General features: G+C 44.3%; 1 protein-coding gene across 2 annotated transcripts in view; it reads left to right on the top strand.

Moving 5' to 3' along the window:
* The first annotated feature begins 1,042 nt into the window (after positions 1–1,042).
* Positions 1,043–18,974, top strand: part of GPRIN3 (GPRIN family member 3) — a 61,912-nt gene continuing 43,980 nt past the window's right edge. For both annotated transcript variants that reach the window (XM_030565197.1, XM_030565198.1), the window contains exon 1: positions 1,043–1,149. The gene's annotated coding sequence lies outside the window, so the exon portion shown is untranslated. The remainder of the gene's footprint in view (positions 1,150–18,974) is intronic.

An 18,974-nucleotide genomic window follows, 5' to 3' on the forward strand; every position in this document is an offset into this window, starting at 1 on the left:
TAAATGGTTATGGTTTTAATGGATTTCATATGCATAGGTCTCCCTCTTCCCATATAAAAATGGTGTCCTATGTCCACCTGTGTTTATAATACAGAGAGAGTGTTTCACTGTAGGGGCTAGAGAGAACAAATACTGCTCAGACATAATAGATGATGCAAAGCAGCCCTGCCTGAGCACTCTCAGCAGCCCCAGTCTACCTGCTGCTCTATGCAGCTGTCTGACATTTCTTGTCACTGATCCCTTCCCCACTACCACCAGGACACCCTGAAGCCTCCTTTTCCATGGTTGGGAGAAGCCATAATGGCCGGTGGAGCCCTGGGGAGAAGTGGGGCTGGCACGTGCTGTGGGCAAGCTGGCTGAGTGGGAGAAACGAGGCAGCACCTCCAAACACGTCCCTGGCATTACGCGCCTGCCCAAAGCACAAGGGGAAGCAATAGGGGGAAGCAAGACAGAGCAAAACGTAGGGCAAGGGGGCTTGCTGGCTAGTGGGCAGAGGGGCTCGGTCCCCTACTCTCCTGGGAGCAATGGCAGAGATGGGAGCAGAGGGGTTCATGCTGCCCCTCCCCGGGGAGATGGCAGAGGGGCTCAGTCCCCTCCTCTCCTGGGGGCAGATGGCAGAGGTTCTCCCCCATCCTCGGGGGCAGATGGCAGAGGTGGGGGCAGACGGGCTTGCGCCGCCCCCCCCCCCCCGGGCGCTGGCGGGAGAGGCAGAAGGGGGAGATGGCGGGGGGGGCTCAGTTTTCTTCCCCAAACAGTGGGCGGGGGGGGGTGCCCGTGCAGCAGGGGGAAGAGCCTCCCCCCGCACCCAGTTGAATTTAAAGGGCCAGCTCTGCCCTGGGGTGCGGCTGTGGGCGAGCCTGACCATCCCCGAGCGGGCAGTCGCGGTGCGAGCGCCCCGGGCCCTGGCGCAGCTGGCTGTGGAGCCCCCGCCCGCCCGGCGCACCGCCCAGCACCTGCAGCCCGGCCCCGCGTAGGGGCGCTGCCCCGCTCCGCCAGCCGGCGCGGTCACTGGCGGGGCTCGCGGCGCGGCTCGCCTCTTGCCCTGGGGATCGCTGCGGCCGCCCCCGGAGGCAGCGCTTCCTTTGCTGCACAGAGGATGAATGTCTCTGCAAGGTCATCTCTGCCTTCGGCTGCGCGGCGGCACTGAAGGTAAGGGAGGGAGCCCAGGGCCGGTGGCTTGCAGTCGCGGCAGCCCGTCGGCTGGTGTATTTCGATTGTCCGTGGCCGGTGTTTGGGGTGGGATGGGTGTCAGTCACACAATCATGGGGTCATTCCTCCTCCTGCTCCACCCGTCGCCTCAATGCAACATGGCTTTCTTTGCCGCGGAGGGAAAGAAACCACCTTGCACCTGGAGGCGAACTCTGCCAGCAAGTTTGATCAGGGCAAATCAACCCCAAGGCATTACCATTGCAGAGGGCTGGGAATGGGCATAATACCAGCGAGGCACTGCAGGGGGTGGCTTGGCTGGCAGTAGAAATCGGGCCTGTTAAATGGGGTGAATACACAACACCCCCCACCACCACACACAAATTGTTTTGCTGCATGCGCGAGGAATAAGCAGCAAAACCGGTCTGGGGAAGGGGAGCATGGTGCGGCCGGCGTGGGGGATGCGTCTGTGACCTGGATGTCTGCAGCCCAAGGTTGTCGCTGTGAATTCTTAAGCGGCTGAAGTGTGGAAAGGAGGAGGGTGACAAGTGCGCTTGGATGGGGGACCGCAGTCTGGGTCCTCGTCTCTGTTCTGGGAAGAGCCCATTGCTATCCAAAACACTTGAACATTGTTTGCTAAAAGCTAGTATGCCTTTGGGGTTATTTCCCCCTTCAAGGAATCTGGGTCGTGGGTGGAGCTGGAAGAAATGTTTACAGCTGAAAGATAAACAGAACCCATGGGATGCAGATCCAGATTCATAACATATTTACACCCCATTTATAGAAGGTGGAGGGAATTGTTGTTGCATATTTTACAAAGAAAATACATTGCATGTGTTTTCCCAGATCCCAGCTCAGGGTCAAATCCCGAAGTCTTTACAGGGAGTGTGTCTTACTATATGTCTGTACATTGTCTAGCAAATTCAGTTAGAGCTGCCATGCAATGCTGTGATAAAACCAATAACAAAATAATTAGGCAAACCCTTCACTGGAGAGGCAGAATTGTCTTCTCAACGGCTTCAATGGGAGTTTTGCCTGAGTAAGGAGTGCAGCAGTGGGGCCAACCTATTTATTGTTTTCCAGTCACAAATGCTGCATGGTTTGTTTGTTTGTTTTTAACTTCTCATGTTTGTAATGGTCACCTCTCCATGGTAGATCTGGGCAAAGAGACCCATAGGAATCTTGAAAAGATAATTGCTCAGTTGTTTGTTGCTTTCAGAATTATTTTGTATTTGCTTTTACTTCCGTGGTTTGTCTCTGGGAAGATGTTATGGGGTTTTGGTTTTCAAAATGAAATAAACAGAATAGTCAGATGTTAAAGGAAGAGAGGAGGGAAACAAGGTGCTATGTTTCCATCTGTAAAAGACAGGCATTTGAAGGGTAAAAATGAGTTAATAGTTTTGCTGCAGCGTTGCTTTGCTATTCAACAGTGGAGAGTAATTACCCTAGCAACAGCACTGTTGCACAGTACAAATACTTGCCCAGACTCAAGTGACGAGCAACAAAACAGTCCATCTCTTTTTGCAGTGTCATTTCTTTCAAAACCTTTGATTTTTGAACAGATATTTGTTTTTAAAGGAAGGGTTGGGTGGAATAAGAGTGAGGTGGATGACAGAATGCGGCTTCACAGCAACCATCCTAAAAGAGACTAGAAAAAAGCAATACTTTGTATCCCCTTCCCAATCTCTGTCCTTGGGATGTACTTTTTCCAGGAAAGAAAATACATGTTACCTTACCCTTCCCCTTGAATTTCCTAAACCAGAGATTCCCAACCTGTACATTCAGCGGAAGTCTGCTGAGAGCTGGCTGGTCACATGATGTTAGTTCTCTTTGTTTCCAGCTGCTAAAATGAATTAAAAGAAATTGACATAACATTAGGAAAGTATTTAATGTTAATTTTCCTGTAAACCAATGATGTAGTTACCACACTGTAATAAAGTAATTGCCAGAGGGAGATGAGGTTTGTCCATATAGCAATGGGGGGAGGGGGAGTGCAGAGGACAAGCGCTCTAATGAGATGTCGTCCACATGTAAATAGTGTTGAGATCCCTGGCTTTGAGCATTACTGCCATTCCATACCTCACTGTTCATAAATCTTCCAAAACCCTGCCCCTGCTCCCACTGAAGTCAGTGGCAAAACTCCAGTTGACCTCAAAATCGTAGATTGATTATTACAGTGGGGGAATCGCAGTTCTTCACAAGTGAATCTGCATTTTTTAATTCCATCTTCTTTGCCTTTCCCGCATTTTTCTTCTTATCTCGGGAAGGGATAACTAACTCTGCCAATGGATTTCACAGGTCTTAAAACCCGAAGGGATCATTATGATCATCTAGTCTCATCTCCTGCATAACACAGGCCATAGAATATTTCCTGGGGATTCCTGCATCTAGCCCAACAACTTAGGGTTCAGCTAAAGTATATCTCTTAGATAGGTATCTCTCTTGATTTAAAGACTCCAAGTGATAGAGAGCTTACCACATTCCTTGAGAATTTGCACCAGTAGTTAATTACCCTCACTGTTTAAAAATTTGCCTATTCTTTCCGGTCTGAAATTTCTGACTTCAGCTTCCAGCCACTGGATCTTGTAATGCCTTTGTCTGTCATCTTAAATAGCCATCTGGTATCAGATATTTTCTCTCTTGGCACTTGCTTATATACAGTAATTGAATTGCCTCTTAACCATCTCTTTAAGTTAAACAGATCAAACTCCCTTAGTCTTCCCTGGAAAGTAAGTTTTCCAGAACACACATGTTCTGTAGCTGTTCTTGGAACCTCTCCACTTTTTCCAATCTCATTTATAAAGTCTATACTCAGTATTCCACTAATGATCTCACAGATTAAAAACTCTTCCTTGATCCTGCTCAATATTCACCTGTTTGTTCATCCAAGGACTGTGGTAACTCTTTTTTTTCCCCACAGCAACACAGTAGGAGTTCCTGTTTAGTCGGTTATCTACAGTGACCCCTATGTCCTTTTCAAAGTTGCTGCTTTCCAGAATAGCCTCCTAGTCTGTAAGCGTGACCTGCTTTCATTCTGTGGAGATGTACAGCTTTGCATTTGTCAATAGTAAAGTGATCTGTTCTCTCCCCATCTTTTCTTTCACTGGGGGTCTGCAATTGAATAATAACAGGGCACCACTGTTTCTTTCTCCAGAAGTCAGGTAGAGTTAGCCAGTGACTTCATTGTCAACATCATCCTCCCATCTTCTCCTTGTAATATTTGTTTCATATGGACTTCAAGGTTGTATGACTGCAGACATCTTGCGTCTGGAGAAGAAACGGAGGGGGTTGGATATGGATAATGTGCACCACAGAGCATTGGTTTTGTAATTGATTTCATTCATACGTGTCCCCAGTTGTTGGTATAGTGCTTCCGCATTACACCGAGCTTCACTCTTTTCTTGCAAGTGCTGTAATTTCATATTCTGCTCTGAGGAAGTTTGTATCTATAACAGATGTTTATTGACACGTGAATGAGTAGTGGCACATTGGATCTTAATGAAGAATGGAGAATTACTGCCTTCAGTATGTTAGTGTCTATACAGGGGGTCTGTAACGTATAGGGCGGAGCATTGGTGAACTCTGTAAAGAGAAGCACAGTCATCCCAACTACTAAAATTAAGCCCCTCTAGTGTTTGGAATAACTGAAGATAGTGTTTTGTTATGGATGGCTGAATTAGGGCCATAGTGCTTATGTCCATGTTCTACTCAGGTCTACATTCTTGCCAGCAGACTTTAAAACATTAGAAGGGAAGCCGTCTTGGCGCAGGAGAAGAAATCAGGGTATGGATCATGTGTGAGTAGAGGTAGCCGAGGTGTAGGGGTACATGTTTCAGAGTAGGTTGGCTGGGAACTAGGAGTGCCGCAGGATCTGTCAAGGCCAGGGGAAGCCTACAGAGCTTAGGAGCTCTGGTGGGTAGCAGGGAAGCTCTGGTGAGTTTTAAGACTACGGGAGTCACTGAGGAAGCATTACTCCAGCAGTCTGTGTTTGATTCTGCTGCTACATTGCTGCATTTGCTTCTGCCTTCCCTCTATTCACTTGTGTACATTATATCAAACTCTAAATCCCAGAGCACTCTACTTCTCCATGAAGATGGGAGGAAGCTGCTTCTCTTCCCCAAAATATGGCACAGGGTTGGTGATAGAGCATTTCCTGGTGTCTTCTCAGCACTCCAAAATGACTTGGGGGAACCTCCCTCCAGTGGGATTTCAGGAGGGATGGCAGGGAGATGAGGTATCTCAAGTTCCAGGTGGGGGGAGATGGATAGTTTCAATTTGTGTGTTTGACTGCCAAGCTGACGTAGCCAGGAGCAGTCACCTGAAAGGAGAGACAGGGGACAATGAAGATTGCACTACCTGTCCCCTCTGGGATGGACTATCTGTACAGTGGTTCTGTGAACCTGGGGAAAGCTGGATTATGAGCAGTATTGTGCTTTCTGGCTAGTCCAGTGAAACATGAATGGTGCTTCTCCATGCTTTCTGTTTTGGGGGGGTAAAGAACTAAAGGAGCAGAAAAGGTTAACAACTTTCATCTGCTACCACTACTTTTTCTTTTTTGTTGAATGGTTGAGATTCTTGTCCTTTCCATGTGGAAGATGCAGGCCTTCCTATGGCCTGTCATGAATTATTGTGGATCATGGGATCATAGAAGTCAGAGATGGAAAACACTTAACAAGCAATTTAGTCATATTCCCTGCCAGTGTAGTATAATATTTTTTGCTTGTGTGTCTCTTCTTGTGCTGCTTCTGTCTGACATTTCAAAGCTTTGCCTCTTGAACCAGTGTGAATGGTAATCCATACTGTTGGCCAAGCTAAGAATGAACAATTTACCTCGCACTCAAGTATTGTATTATTATGTAAAGAGTTTAGACTTTCAGATTGTCATTAATTGGGCAATTCATTATAATAAATACTTGTCCCGACCCGATATGTTACTTTAGGATGGCAGGTTCTTTTAATGGTGGTGCATAAAGCAGTCCATTGAAGGACTAGATAAAAGTCCATTGTTTCATGCTCTTTAAAGCTAACTAGAAATTAGTAAAGGTCAAAATTTTCTTACTTCTCAAATAAAGATTGCACCAAGGAACAGACTTTCTTTAACTAAAAAAAAAAGGATAGAGTATGGGCATGATTGCTAAATTATATGTGTGTAACTATAAATGTAGATGGCTATAATGAACCAATTCAAGCATAAGGACATGTAGCTCTGTTTAAAAAAATCCTGCTTATTTTGCTGGTCTTTAGAAAAAGGAATTTGCTTTGCTGTCTCTCTTAAAAAAACTACAAGTCCAATGTGTATGTAGTGATGTCTGAGACCACTGTGGCACTTGCTTTGGGTTACCTCTTAAACAGCATAGGTGTGAGCATAGATATTCAGTATATCTGTCTATCAGCCCCTCGTTACTACAGTGACTGACTGCCTCCCAAGTATTTAAAAATAGGAAATGGTACGTCAAACCTATTCTTGGTGGAATTATAAAGTTAGTACTACACTGTTTCTTTGACAATTTATTAAATGTGTGATTTTTATATCCTGTAAGAGGCAATGGCTAGATTGCTGTGTAGTTTTGTGTGTGCGCCTGTGCCCATGAAGAACTTGTTCCTGCAGGGCGCAGGTGCACACTTTGCTTGGGGAGGGGAGGCAATGAATTTTTCCTTTTAGTTGGTGCCGTTAGTCTGTCTCTTGCAGGAGTGAGTTCTGTGATCCATGTCCAGCTGCTGTGAAAGTTCTTTCTCTTTCACTCTTCAGCATCCCTGTGTTGGCTGACCACATAGGTGTGGGGAGGTGCTGCCGCTGACTTGAAGGAGTAATAACCCAAATACATGGTTTCCACCTTCAGGACCCCCACTATAAAAATTGTTCCAGCATCACTGGCCAACACTTTCACCCTTCCAGTGAATCATGTCTGCCATGGTCATGGTGGGAGAAATGCTCTCTCAGGCATTTAAGTGCAATCCCATGCGTTCTTTCAATACCAAGACAGAGACTTTTAAGAGGACTCTGTTCAATGGAAAGCCAGGGCCAAGGATGGAGCCCAGATGATGCATTCACAATGACCTGTGTTGCTAAGTGGTTGGGCTCCTGCTTTGTACCCATTGGTGCTTTATTCGGGATGTGTGGTCTCATTCTTACGTATTCTGAGTTGCGCGCCGGGAGGTCACACACATATGGATCAATATGAACAGCACTGAGTCAGATGTGATGGGGTTCAACTTTCTTGCAGAGGGAAGTGGATATTTTTTTTGACACTGGCTCTGTGAGCAACCAGTGACATTTAACAGTGTAACAGGACTGAAATGCTTTGGATTTTGTTAACAATCTGAGGGCAGGTGTCTTCCAGCCTGAGGGACATTACAGAACAGATAAGTCCTTTTGAAGCACTTTTGACTTTATTGCCCTCACCTCAGCCTTGCTTGTGCTCAGCTTTAGCCAGCTGCTCCTCCTCTCACCTAGGCCGAGAGAGCTGGGAGATGGTAATGCAGAAGAGATACAGAGCTGTATGTTGTCCATGTGTCGCTGTGCCGCTGGTGTTGAATAATGGGTGGGAGAGAACTAGTCTTGTGGGACTCCATGGGTGGGAGAGAACTAGCCTTGTGGGACTCCATGGGTGAAAGCTTGGGAGTGGAGAAACAGTTGCCGGGATCTGAATGGAAAAAGTCTGTACTTGCATAGTGATTTACGGTCTGGAAAAATTCTGCAGGGCAGGACTATGCTGCTGCTTTGACAGTGGAAAATGAGGCTTTCCCTGCCTTCTTCAGAGCACAGGCATGGGGTTATAGAAATTCCTTCTATCTGAGCCTGTATTGCTATGCTATCCCAATATAGTTACTGTTTTCACTAGGTAGGCAGGACCAGCAAGCATTTCCATTACAAACCTGTGTTTTCAACTATTTGTAAGTCAACAGTAAAAAATCACTCTAGGGGTCCTGTCTAGATCGTTACGTAACACTCATCACCATAATGTCTAGGTTCAATCTAGGAGTAATACTTTTTTTCTCAATTTGAAGAATATCAATTACTATTTTAAATTGCAAGAGTAAAAAATAATTACTGGGCTAACCATCTTCTCTTCTCTTCTCTTTCTCTTTCGAACTACAAAAGATTGCTTCATTTGCAAACATTAAAGGCCCAGACCTGTACTTACTCATGCAAGTCTTCTCTTTGGGGATAGCTTAGAAGCAGGTGGATTATATTAGTACATTATGGGAATGGTAAAGTAGGTCTAATCTGAGGCATAAAAACCTTGCTATTGTCATTGTTTTTATTTGTTATTTATTTTACTATTTAACCAACAAAATATCCTACATAACAATAATCAAAGCTAAGGAGAGCAACAGATCATTAATATTAAAGGACCAAATACTACTTGTGGGTTTCCTCACTGGTGCAAAAGGCAAAAGCAAGCTGCTACTTTCAGAATTACAGATATGGACTGAGAGTGAAACTAGTTGGGATAAAATAGATAGGAACCTAGAGTGAATTTTTACTGGTGACTTGCAAATCATCGAAAACAGTCTTTTAACGCATTGCACTGTGTTCTTTGTTTCATTTTATTTCTTTGTTTTATGACCACGTGCTCTCTCTGGCCCAGTGACTGTTCCACTGTGGATGAGTACTTAAATAATCATTGAAAGAGGGAGAGAATGGCAATAACTCTGTAGCCCAATGGTTAGGGTCCCTACCAGGGAGGTGGGAGACTCTTAATTCAGTCCCCCTATTCCAGTCTCTCTTGATCCACAGTGGAGCAGCTTCAGCAGGAGAGAAAGGGAGCTCCACATCATTATAGTCTATCTGAGCCCTGTCCTGAGAGATGGGAGACCCCTGTTCAAATCCTTTTTCCCTCTCTGGTAGAGAGAATTGAATTTCAGTCTCCCATATCCCGGGCAAATGCTGTAACCACTGAGCTAAAAGCTATAAGGTGGGCACCATTACTACCTCCTCCTCCTGCAGCCAGATTTTGAATGGGATCTGTTCCTGTAGGCGTGCTCAGAGGCCACCCGCAGAAAGTTAGGAACCGAGTGAGTTTAGGCACCTGCAGGGCGAGGCGGCAGCTGAGCGGGAGTTTTGTGGATCACAGTGGTGCCACACCCCAGGACAGCATAGCCGAGTCACCTCAGTTGCTTCGTGAATTACACCCCACCTTCTTACAAGAGACTTTATGACAGGCCAAGGTGCAGAACAATGGCAGTAAAGGGTGTTTTACTGAAATACAATAATTCCTGGTACTTTCTGAGTCAAAGAAAATTAATCTACCCCTCCCCCCATAAAGAAAATGCTTTAGATAGTGTCTCTGAATAAATGTTTTACATTCGTTTCTAACAAAATAAAACCAGGTGTATGTGTGTGTTTTCCATCCTGTTGTACACGTGGACTTTGAACTTGGAAACTGTTCTATAGCAACAAAGACGTGCAATGATTTGATATTTGAATCGTAGAGATTCGGTTACTTATTAAAGTTGAGCAACTCACTTCTTGTTTAGCATTGGTGGCCAAATGTTTGAGTTTGCACATTTGTGGCAAATATGAAAGGGCAGAGATGTCGGTACCCTGCTGTGTAAACATGGAAAAAGTGTAATCAACAACACTCACGACCCTATTCAATCTGTTAGTTAGAGAGAGAGCGCTCTGTGGCTAAGAGGCAGTGTAGTACCGTTTCACGCTCTGATCTGTCCTCTGCTGAGGAATGGACACATTTACTTGGGTATAACTATTTAATTGAGGTGGAGGAGAGGGAAATGCCAAAATGCACAACAAATATTGCTCCCCATGAATTATTTCACCAGTTATCGTCCCCCTACTTATGTACTATAGCCTAGCCTCTTGGAGAGGCCAACTTTCATAAGTGTTTTCCACCCTGGACTAATATGATTCTCAGGTATAAAAAGTAAATGATGGAAAAAAGAAATCTGATATGTTGCTATTACCAAGTTTCCCAAGTACAATGAGTAGTTCACATTCAAAAAGACACAGATTCTACTATTTTAAGAAGGATCCAGCTGCAGGTCTTGTTTTTTCCAACATGATGTCTGCCTGGACTGTAAATAGTAGTACCCCAGTTGCTTTCTCTGTTCACTTTACTGTACACTAATAGTAGCATCATGGGATGTTTAGTTCCACTTATTCAATTTTGCTTTCCCAAGGTGGTCTCTCTTACCATGAATATTTTGATGACAAGATAATGAGAGTTCAGCTCTTCAAAAACAATGAGGAATCCTTGTGGCACTTCAGAGACTTAACACATTTATTTGGGCATAAGCTTTCGTTGGCTAAGACCTACTTCATCAGATGCATGGAGTGGAGCATGCAGTAGGGGTGTATAAATACACAGCATATGAAAAGATGGGAGTTGCCTTACCAAGTGGGGGTCAGTGCTAGCGAGCCAATTCAATTAAGTTGGAAGTAAGCTATTCTGAACAGTTGACAAGAAGGAGTGGAAATCACTTTTGTAGTGTTAATGAGGCCAGTATAAACAAGCTTCAAACAGTTCACAAGAAGGTGTGAGTATTTAGCAAGGGGAAAGTAATTTTTGTAAAAACAACCGAGGAGTACTTGTGGCACCTTAGAGACTAACAAATTGATTTAGTTTTTGTAGTGACCCATCCACTCCCAGTCTTTATTCAGGCCTAATTTGATCATGTCCGGCTTACAAATTAATTCCAGTTCGCAGTTTCTCATTGGGGTCTTTTCAGAGTAGCAGCCATGTTAGTCTGTATCCGCAAAAAGAACAGGAGTATTTGTGGCACCTTAGAGACTAACGTTTATTAGAGCATAAGCTTTCGTGGGCTTCAGCCCACTTCACTGGATGCATGCAGTGGAAAATACACTAGGAAGATATACGTATACACAGAGAACATGAAACAATGGGTATTACCATACACACTATAAGGAGAGTGATCAGTTAAGGTGAGCTATTATCAGCAGAAGAGAAAAAGAACTGTTTGTAGTGGTAATGAAAATGGCCCATTTCCAGCAATTGACAAGAAGATGTGAGGAACTGGGGATGAGGGAGAATAAGCATGGGGAAGATAGTTTTACTTTATGTACTGGCCCATCCGCTCCCAGTCTTTATTCAAACCTAATTTAATGGTGTCCAATTTGCAAATTAATTCCAATTGAGCAGTCTGGAGTCTGTTTTTTTTTAAGGTTTTTTTTGTTGAAGAATTTCCACTTTTAAGTCTGTTATTTAGTGACCAGGGAGACTGAAATGTTCTCCTACTGGTTTTTGAATGTTAAAATTCCTGATGTCAGATTTATGTCCATTTAGTCTTTTGTGTAGAGACTGTCCGGTTTGGCCAATGTACATGGCAACTCTTCAAAGTATGAAATACAACACTACATGCTTACCTAAGAGACAGCATTTGTTAGACCTTGCTTTTGGTAAATTAATGTAGTGGAGAATTTACAGAGATATAGCAGAACCTCAGAGTTACAAACACAGAGTTATGAACTGACCAGTCAACCATACAACTCCTTTGGGAGCAGAAGTACACAGCCAGGCAGCAACGCTCCCTCCTCTCCTCCCCACCCCAAAAAAGAGTAAATACAGCACAGTAATGTGGTAAACATAAACTGCTAAAAATAAAGGGAAAGATTTGACAAAATAATTAAACTGTTTCTGTGTTCGTTTCATTCAAATTAAAGATGTTTACTAAGCAGAAGGAAAATGCTTTTGAAGTTTTAAAGCTGTATTAAGTCAACATTCAGTTGTAAACTTTTTAAAGAACAACCCTAACGTTTTGTTCAGAGTTACTGACATTTCAGAGTTACGGACAACCTCCATTCCCGAGGTGTTTGTAACTCTGAGGTTCTGCTGTAGCTCTTTCCTTGCTTCCGTGTTGAAGGACTCAGGGCATGTCTATACTACAGCAGGGATCAACGTTGTGAGATCGATCCACTGGTGGTTGACTTAGCGGGTCTAGTAAACACCCACCAAGTTGACTGCAGATCGCTCTCCAGTTGACTCCTGTACTCTACCCCCAACGAGAAGAGTAAGATAAATTGATGGGAGATTTTCTCCCGTTGACTCCCCACAGATTAGACCCCGCGGTAACTCGACCTAAGGTACATTGACTCCAGCTATGGTTATTAACTTAGCGTAGCGTAGGTTGACTTACCACAATAGTGTAGACATAGCCTCAGTTGAAGGTCTAAGGAGCACACCGTAGTTTGCAACCTACCAAGTTGCTGGTTGGAATAGTTGGCAAAGAACACACATGGATGGTGGTTTTATTTTCATAAATACCATTTGTCTGTGCTGCTATAAGTGGCGGTGGCTGCATTCAGAGGGTACCTACTGGATAAAGGCATGTGGATACCAAGATTATAAGCCACAAGATGGTTGGGTGTAAGACTGTATAGAGGAGAGGGATAACTCAGTGGTTTGAGCATTGGCCTGCTAAACCTAGGGTTGTGAGTTCAATCCTTAAGAGGGCCATTTGGGGCAAAAATCTGTCTGGGGATTGGTCCTGCTTTGAGCAGGGGGTTGGATTAGATGACCTCTTGAGTCCCTTCCAACCCTGATATTCTATTAAAATAATTGTTTTTCGATAGGAGGAAACCTAAGGAGTTCTACGGAGAGAGGATTGAGGGGGGCATGAGGAAGAATGTAGGAAGAAAACTTTGGCAGTGGCAGCACTGTCTTGAAGATGAAGGATAGAAGCTTAAAAAAAGGGGGTGAGGCGGAGGGAGGATGATATGGCTGCTCTGGTAGAAGCGAAGGATAATTTTAGACTGGAGTTGAATTGGGAGTCTAAAGAGGAGGTGGTGCAGTTTGGTCAATGGACTAGCCTTTTATCCCAGAGACCAGGTTTCAAATCTTCTATAAGTCAAAAGTGACAGCGGAGAGGTTCCCTCTCAGTGAGAGATCCCACCCCTCCTTGCTTGTTGCCATGCTCTATAGCATACTCCTTTCAGGGGGAAACAGATTTTTTCAGGAGTTCTTTTTCCCTTTGGTTCAGGCCTAGATTCCTGAGTGTCAGACACAAAACAAACAAAACGGGGTTCCCTTAAGTGACGTTAAAAAATTCAGGTGATTGGAATCCTGCCATGGCTTTCTGTTTATTTCAGTGTCTTCTTCCTGGTATTTTTTCCTCATTCTCTCCACATCCCCAGGCACTGGTCTGTTCAGCATGTTTGGTAAAAGGTTTGCCAGCATCGATGCTGAGCCTACCCTTACCGCAGAAGCCCTGGCACCTGCTCTGTCTTCTTTTAACCACCTCATGTCATCACAGTTTTTGAAAGAGCTAATTGTTTAATTAGTGCTAAGTAGTACAGCAGGCAAGCAGAGCTGTCAGAAACAGAGCTTTATAAAATAGGTCATTTCAGGGGTTCTCAAACTGGGGGTCGGGACCCCTGAGGAAGTCATGAGGTTATTACATGGGGGGTCGTGAGCTTCAGCCTCCACCTCAAACCCCGCTTCGCCTCCAGCCTTTAAAATAGTGTTAAATATAAAAAAGTGTATTTAATTTATAAGGGGGGGGGGGTCGCACTCAGGCTTGCTGTGTGAAAGGGGTCACCAGTACAAAAGTTTGAGAAACTCCTGTTTTACATGCTCTGCTGTTTGTTTCTCAGAACAGCCAGCCCCACCCTTGAATTCTTCAGAATCTGGTTCCTAACCAGTCTGAGTCCCTCTTGAAACTTGGTTCTCTTTTTCCACTTCCACTCATCCTATCCTATAAGGGATTAATTATCTTGTATAGCAGAGCTAATCAACACAGGCTGAAAGGGTGGCATTGGAGACTTGGTGCATTTGACAAAACAGAACCCATTATAGATTCAAAGATTGTTAACTGATTTTATGCATAGTAACACCATTACTTACTGGTACTAGTGTTCACCAGCTGAAGTTTACTGCAATAAAGTGCCACATAGTCATGTGATTTGTATCTATTTTAACACTGCTTTATTCAGAAAGTTTATGTAGGTAATGATAGAGCAGTTTCTTGCAGTCTTTTAACAGTTGGAATTAATCAAAAAAGATTGGCAGCTTTTCCACTGTGTTTTGCCACTCGACCTGGCTGACATGCTGAGCTGAGAGAAACGTAGGATATTTTTAACTATTGCTCAGGTCTGAGTTGTGGAAAGCCTGATAGAATGGTATTTTATGGACATCTAATTGAATAGCTTCCTCAGCCCCAGGTAAATGAGACCATTAGCACAAAGTTAATCGTGGTGGATGAAACAAGTGGGTCCATCTGAACTACTATCCTGCTCCTAGTGGTGCCCGTGAGAGATGCTTAAGAGAGAGACAAAACCCAGCCCACAATACCCTCTGCCAATTGTGCTATCCTGGAAGGAGGGTTCCATCTCAGCTTCCTCAGTAGATCTGCTTCAACCCAAAAGCTTTGTAATATTATGATCTAACTTCCTAGCTAAGAAGACACTACAAATTGTGATGATCTATGATAACACCTAGAGGCTTCAATCAAGATAGGGTCCCACTGCGCTAGGAACTGTACATAGATAGTTGTTTGTTGCTATCTGTATGTACAGTTCCAGTCTCAGAGTTCAACAAGATGTTGGGGTTTTTTGGTGAGATTTCCCCAAATCTATGGCTTCAGTCATGTAACTAACTGTACTTAGACACAGGGGTGCACATGGACACAACTGCTGGCAGGATTGGGGCCTATGTAGACAAGACAGAAGGTGGAAGTACAGAAGTATTAGAACTAAGGCAGGAGAGAGAGAAAATCAAGTTCATGTAAGAAGGGTACTGGAGAGCCAGGAATATAGATCCAGATCTCGAGTTTCAGTCCAGCTCTTGCACTACAACACACCATCCAGTTCTGGTGCAGAGCCCCCTTCTAACCTGCTAGTTAACAGATGACATGAACATTTTAAGTGCCTGGGTTTTAGAGTTTGGGTTTTGTTTTTTGAATGCTACTTGCCTGCTAGCAGTGATCTTTCAAAGTAAATCAATTCAGGCCAATCTGCCCCAATATATTTAATTTCTTTTTATAAATTGTCTGCGAGGTCAGTGATGTGGAACTCATGCATCATGATTTGGCAGAGAGTGTGGCCAAGCAGCAGAAGCCTGCAGAGCAGTCAGTAGCTGCAGAGAACAAATTTCTAATGAACTGTGCCCATAGATCATTGGCTATTAACACTATTACACACCATATTGATCCTTTCTTTTTTTTATGTCATCCTATAAATCAGAGCGGGTTTATTATTAGAGTTCTCCAAATAGGTAGTGAAGAATGAAGTCTCTGTGTATGTAATCTACCGTGGGAAGGCTTGCATTTCTAAAGAAGTAGCAGTCTGTCTAGTGGAAAGGCTGGAAGAGACATATTTCAGGATTATTGTTAGCTACAGTTATGTAGCTGTTCTTTCAAATGTAGGGGGAGAGAGAGAAGCATATAGTTTATAGTGACCTGCTTGAAATGAAGGCTGAGATAAGCAGTACGCCATCTCTACGGTCAGGAAAAAATACCCAAACTCTGAGCATATGACAGGCAAAAAGCACCTATAAAGCGTTCAGTACTAAGGGAGCAGGTCTTCTCTCTGCTAAAGGGAGTAGGAATTTCCTGGAATTTAATTCTCTGCGAACGTGATTAACTTTCGCTTGAATATGTATAGAGAGAGAGCGCTAGACATTGATATGAATTAAATTATATCCTGCTATAACTGACCCACCTTAATAAATGTCACAGCCGTTTCTTGGCGAGGCATCAAGGTCATGCTATAACATTAGCTGTTGTTGTGATCCAGAAAAAAATAGGCTGGTTTTATATGTATGTGGAGGGGGGGTTTCTTAAGAGAACATGACAGACAAATATTAGTTAGCGTGATTGGGATCCCAGATTGCCTTCTAGTGACGAAGATCTTTTGGTTCATCATTTCCAGTGACGTGAATGTGACAGCAAACAAAGAGAAGCCAAAAAAATAAAACAAACAACCTGTGCAAGGTGTTACGCAGTCAGTTTTGCTGCTAAAAGCTTTCCTTTGTGCAAAAGGACTGCTGGTTTGAGTAGGGAACACTAATACTAACTGCTGCCTGGGGACTGCATGCGGTAAACTGGTACAGCTAGAGAAGAGACTAACCATAAAGGGGGTTGTAAAAGAAAATAGCTTCCTCTCAAATTATGATAGCAAACATTTGCAGGGCCTGATCTAGCATCCGTTGAAGTCAATGGAAAGATTCCCATTGACCTTAATGGGATTTGTAATACAGTTCAGAGAATTTTACAAACCTGAACTCTCACAACTACCCTATGTAAGGAAAACAAGGCAGAGAAAATACAATCCTAGTCTTCAACTTTGTGTGCCTAAAATTAGGCAACTAAATTTATATTTAGACACCTAAGTCAGTGGCCTGAGGTTCAGAGGTGCTGAGCACCCATGGTCAATGGAAGAGATAGGCATTTGGAACTATGACTGGGCCTCTTGCCTTGGCCTACAAGTTTTCCTGCAATTCCCCGTTAAAACCCACTACTTGCACATGAACCTGATCTCTAGTTCCATCTCCACCCATTATTCACCCCAGTTATTTGATTTGTATCATATTTATCAGGATTGAGTCCTGGTCCTATGAATTCATGCTCATCAGGGTAAGACTTAGTGGGAGAACTTGCACAAGTAAGGGCTGCTCACATGAATGTGTTTGCAGGAGTGGGCCCTTCAAATGCCATGGAGTAGAGACCTTGTTTTCTTGCTAGAATCTGATATACCCTTAGAGGCCCATAAAAATAACTAACCCTAAACAGCCAGAGAATACAAAAAATAACTCTGGGGTGGACTGAGATTAGGGTAGAGAGGAAGGAAATCTTTTGTTGCACAGGTAGGACAGCTCTGTTAGAGCAACACAAAGGGGATTTAGCAGGGCTGGGGATTTGACCCTGTGAATTATCTTGCTTCTGATCCATGTTACTTGCTTCACCTTCTTCTCATCCCAAAGGAGCTTTAGAGGCACAGAGAATAGTACGGCATCACCCTTTATTCCTGTCCGTGGCTTGTTCCTCCGTTAAACCCAGCTGGTTACGTACCTGCGGATGACCTCCCACCATATAGTTTCTAGTTCTGACAGACTGATGAGAGTTCCTTTTTTGGATCCTATCATCAGTTTGTCTTCTGCTGTGTCCCCATCACCATAATCTTTTCATTTGCAGCCAGTCCCGTACTCTGATTTCACATCCTACTCTCCTTATGTATTTTGTCTTAAAAATCATTCCACTTTACACCTGCCATCTTCCAAAGAATTCATTCCTACTGCTTCCAGCCTTCTGAGGTCTGTTTCTTTTAACTCGGTTGGTTCCAAACCATAGAGTAATACTGTTAGTACACTGGTTTGATAAGTTTTTCACATGGGTACCAAATTTAATGTTTGTATCTGCCCATAATTTCATCGACTTCTCTGCAGCACTTGTAGCTAAAGCATATCTTCTTGTAACTCATCGTCGATGTAACCATCAGCACTGATCAAGCTTGCTCGGTGTACCTAAGATTTTCCTTGTTGTACCACTTAGCTGCTGCATTTCAACAGTTGATCCCTTTTCCAAAAAGCAAACACTTCATCTTCTTGGCATTTATTTTAAGCCCAAGTGGACTAACCAAGAGTATCATCATTAAGGGCAAGTCTACACTTGCAAAGTTACAGTGCTAGCAGTTACAGCGCCGCTCAGAGAGCGCCGAAGGAAAACCGTTGTTGTGTGTTCACACTGACAGCTGCCTGCACAATAGCATGCACACACTTGTGGCGCTGTTTGGAGCGGTGCACTCTGGGCTTCTATCTCACAGAGCATCTCTTCCTCTTCTGCTACTAAGACTTGTGGGAAAGCGGAAGGAGTTGCAGGGCATCGTGGGCCCTGTACCTATGCCCCGTGATGCATTGCTTCGTATCCCAGTAATCCCTGTGATTCCGTCCGCATTTGGTGCCATCTTTCAATGGTTTGTGTACTGCGCATCCTGCCCTGCCTCTTTCTGGCTGCAAGAATGGATTCCAAGCTGTTGACCAGAATGCTGCTTGTGCTGACGAACATGTCACAAGTGGCAGTGGAATTATTCCTTAAACTACAAAGGCATGAGAAGCGCGACATTGATCTCGCCACACATACTAGCTATGACACGAGACTGCTTATGGCATCACGGAGGTGCTGACCACAGTGGAACGCCGCTTTTGGGCTCAGGAAACAAGCACTGAGTGGTGGGAATCACCTCATGATGCATGTCTGGGATGATGAGCGGTGGCTGCAGAACTTTCACATGAGAGAAGCCACATTCACAGGACTGTATGATGAGCTCACCCCAGTCCTGCGGTGCAAGGACACGAGAATGAGAGCTGCCCTGTCACTGGAGAAGCATGTGGCGATTGCACTGTGGAAGCTGGCTACTCCAGACTGCTGCTGATCAGTCACTAACCAGGTCAGAGTGGGAAAGTCGACCACTGGAGTCATGTTGATGGAAGTGTTCAGGGCCATTAATTGCATCCTGCTCTGAAAGATCATTACTCTGGGCAACGTGCTTGAGATTGTGGATGGCTTTGCACAGATGGGCTTTCCTAACTGTGGAGGGGCAATAGATGGCAGGCACATGCCAGTTCTGGCACCAGACCACCTAGCCAGCGAGTTCATTAATCGCAAGGGGTATTTCTCAATGGTTCTGTAGGTGCTTGTGGATCATCGTGAGCGTTTCACAGATATTAACACAGGCTGGCCCGGAAAGGTGCATGATGCACGCATCTTTCGGAACGTTTGCCTGGTCAAGAAGCTGCAAGCATGGACTTTCTTCCTGAACCAGAAGATCACCATAGGGAAGACAAAATGTCCATTGTGATCCTGGGAGACCCTGCCTACCCTTAAAGCGGTGGTCCTGAAGCCATACACAGGACAAC

This window comes from Gopherus evgoodei, chromosome 5 (genome assembly GCF_007399415.2).
Source record: "Gopherus evgoodei ecotype Sinaloan lineage chromosome 5, rGopEvg1_v1.p, whole genome shotgun sequence".
NCBI classification, from domain to species: Eukaryota; Metazoa; Chordata; order Testudines; family Testudinidae; genus Gopherus; species Gopherus evgoodei.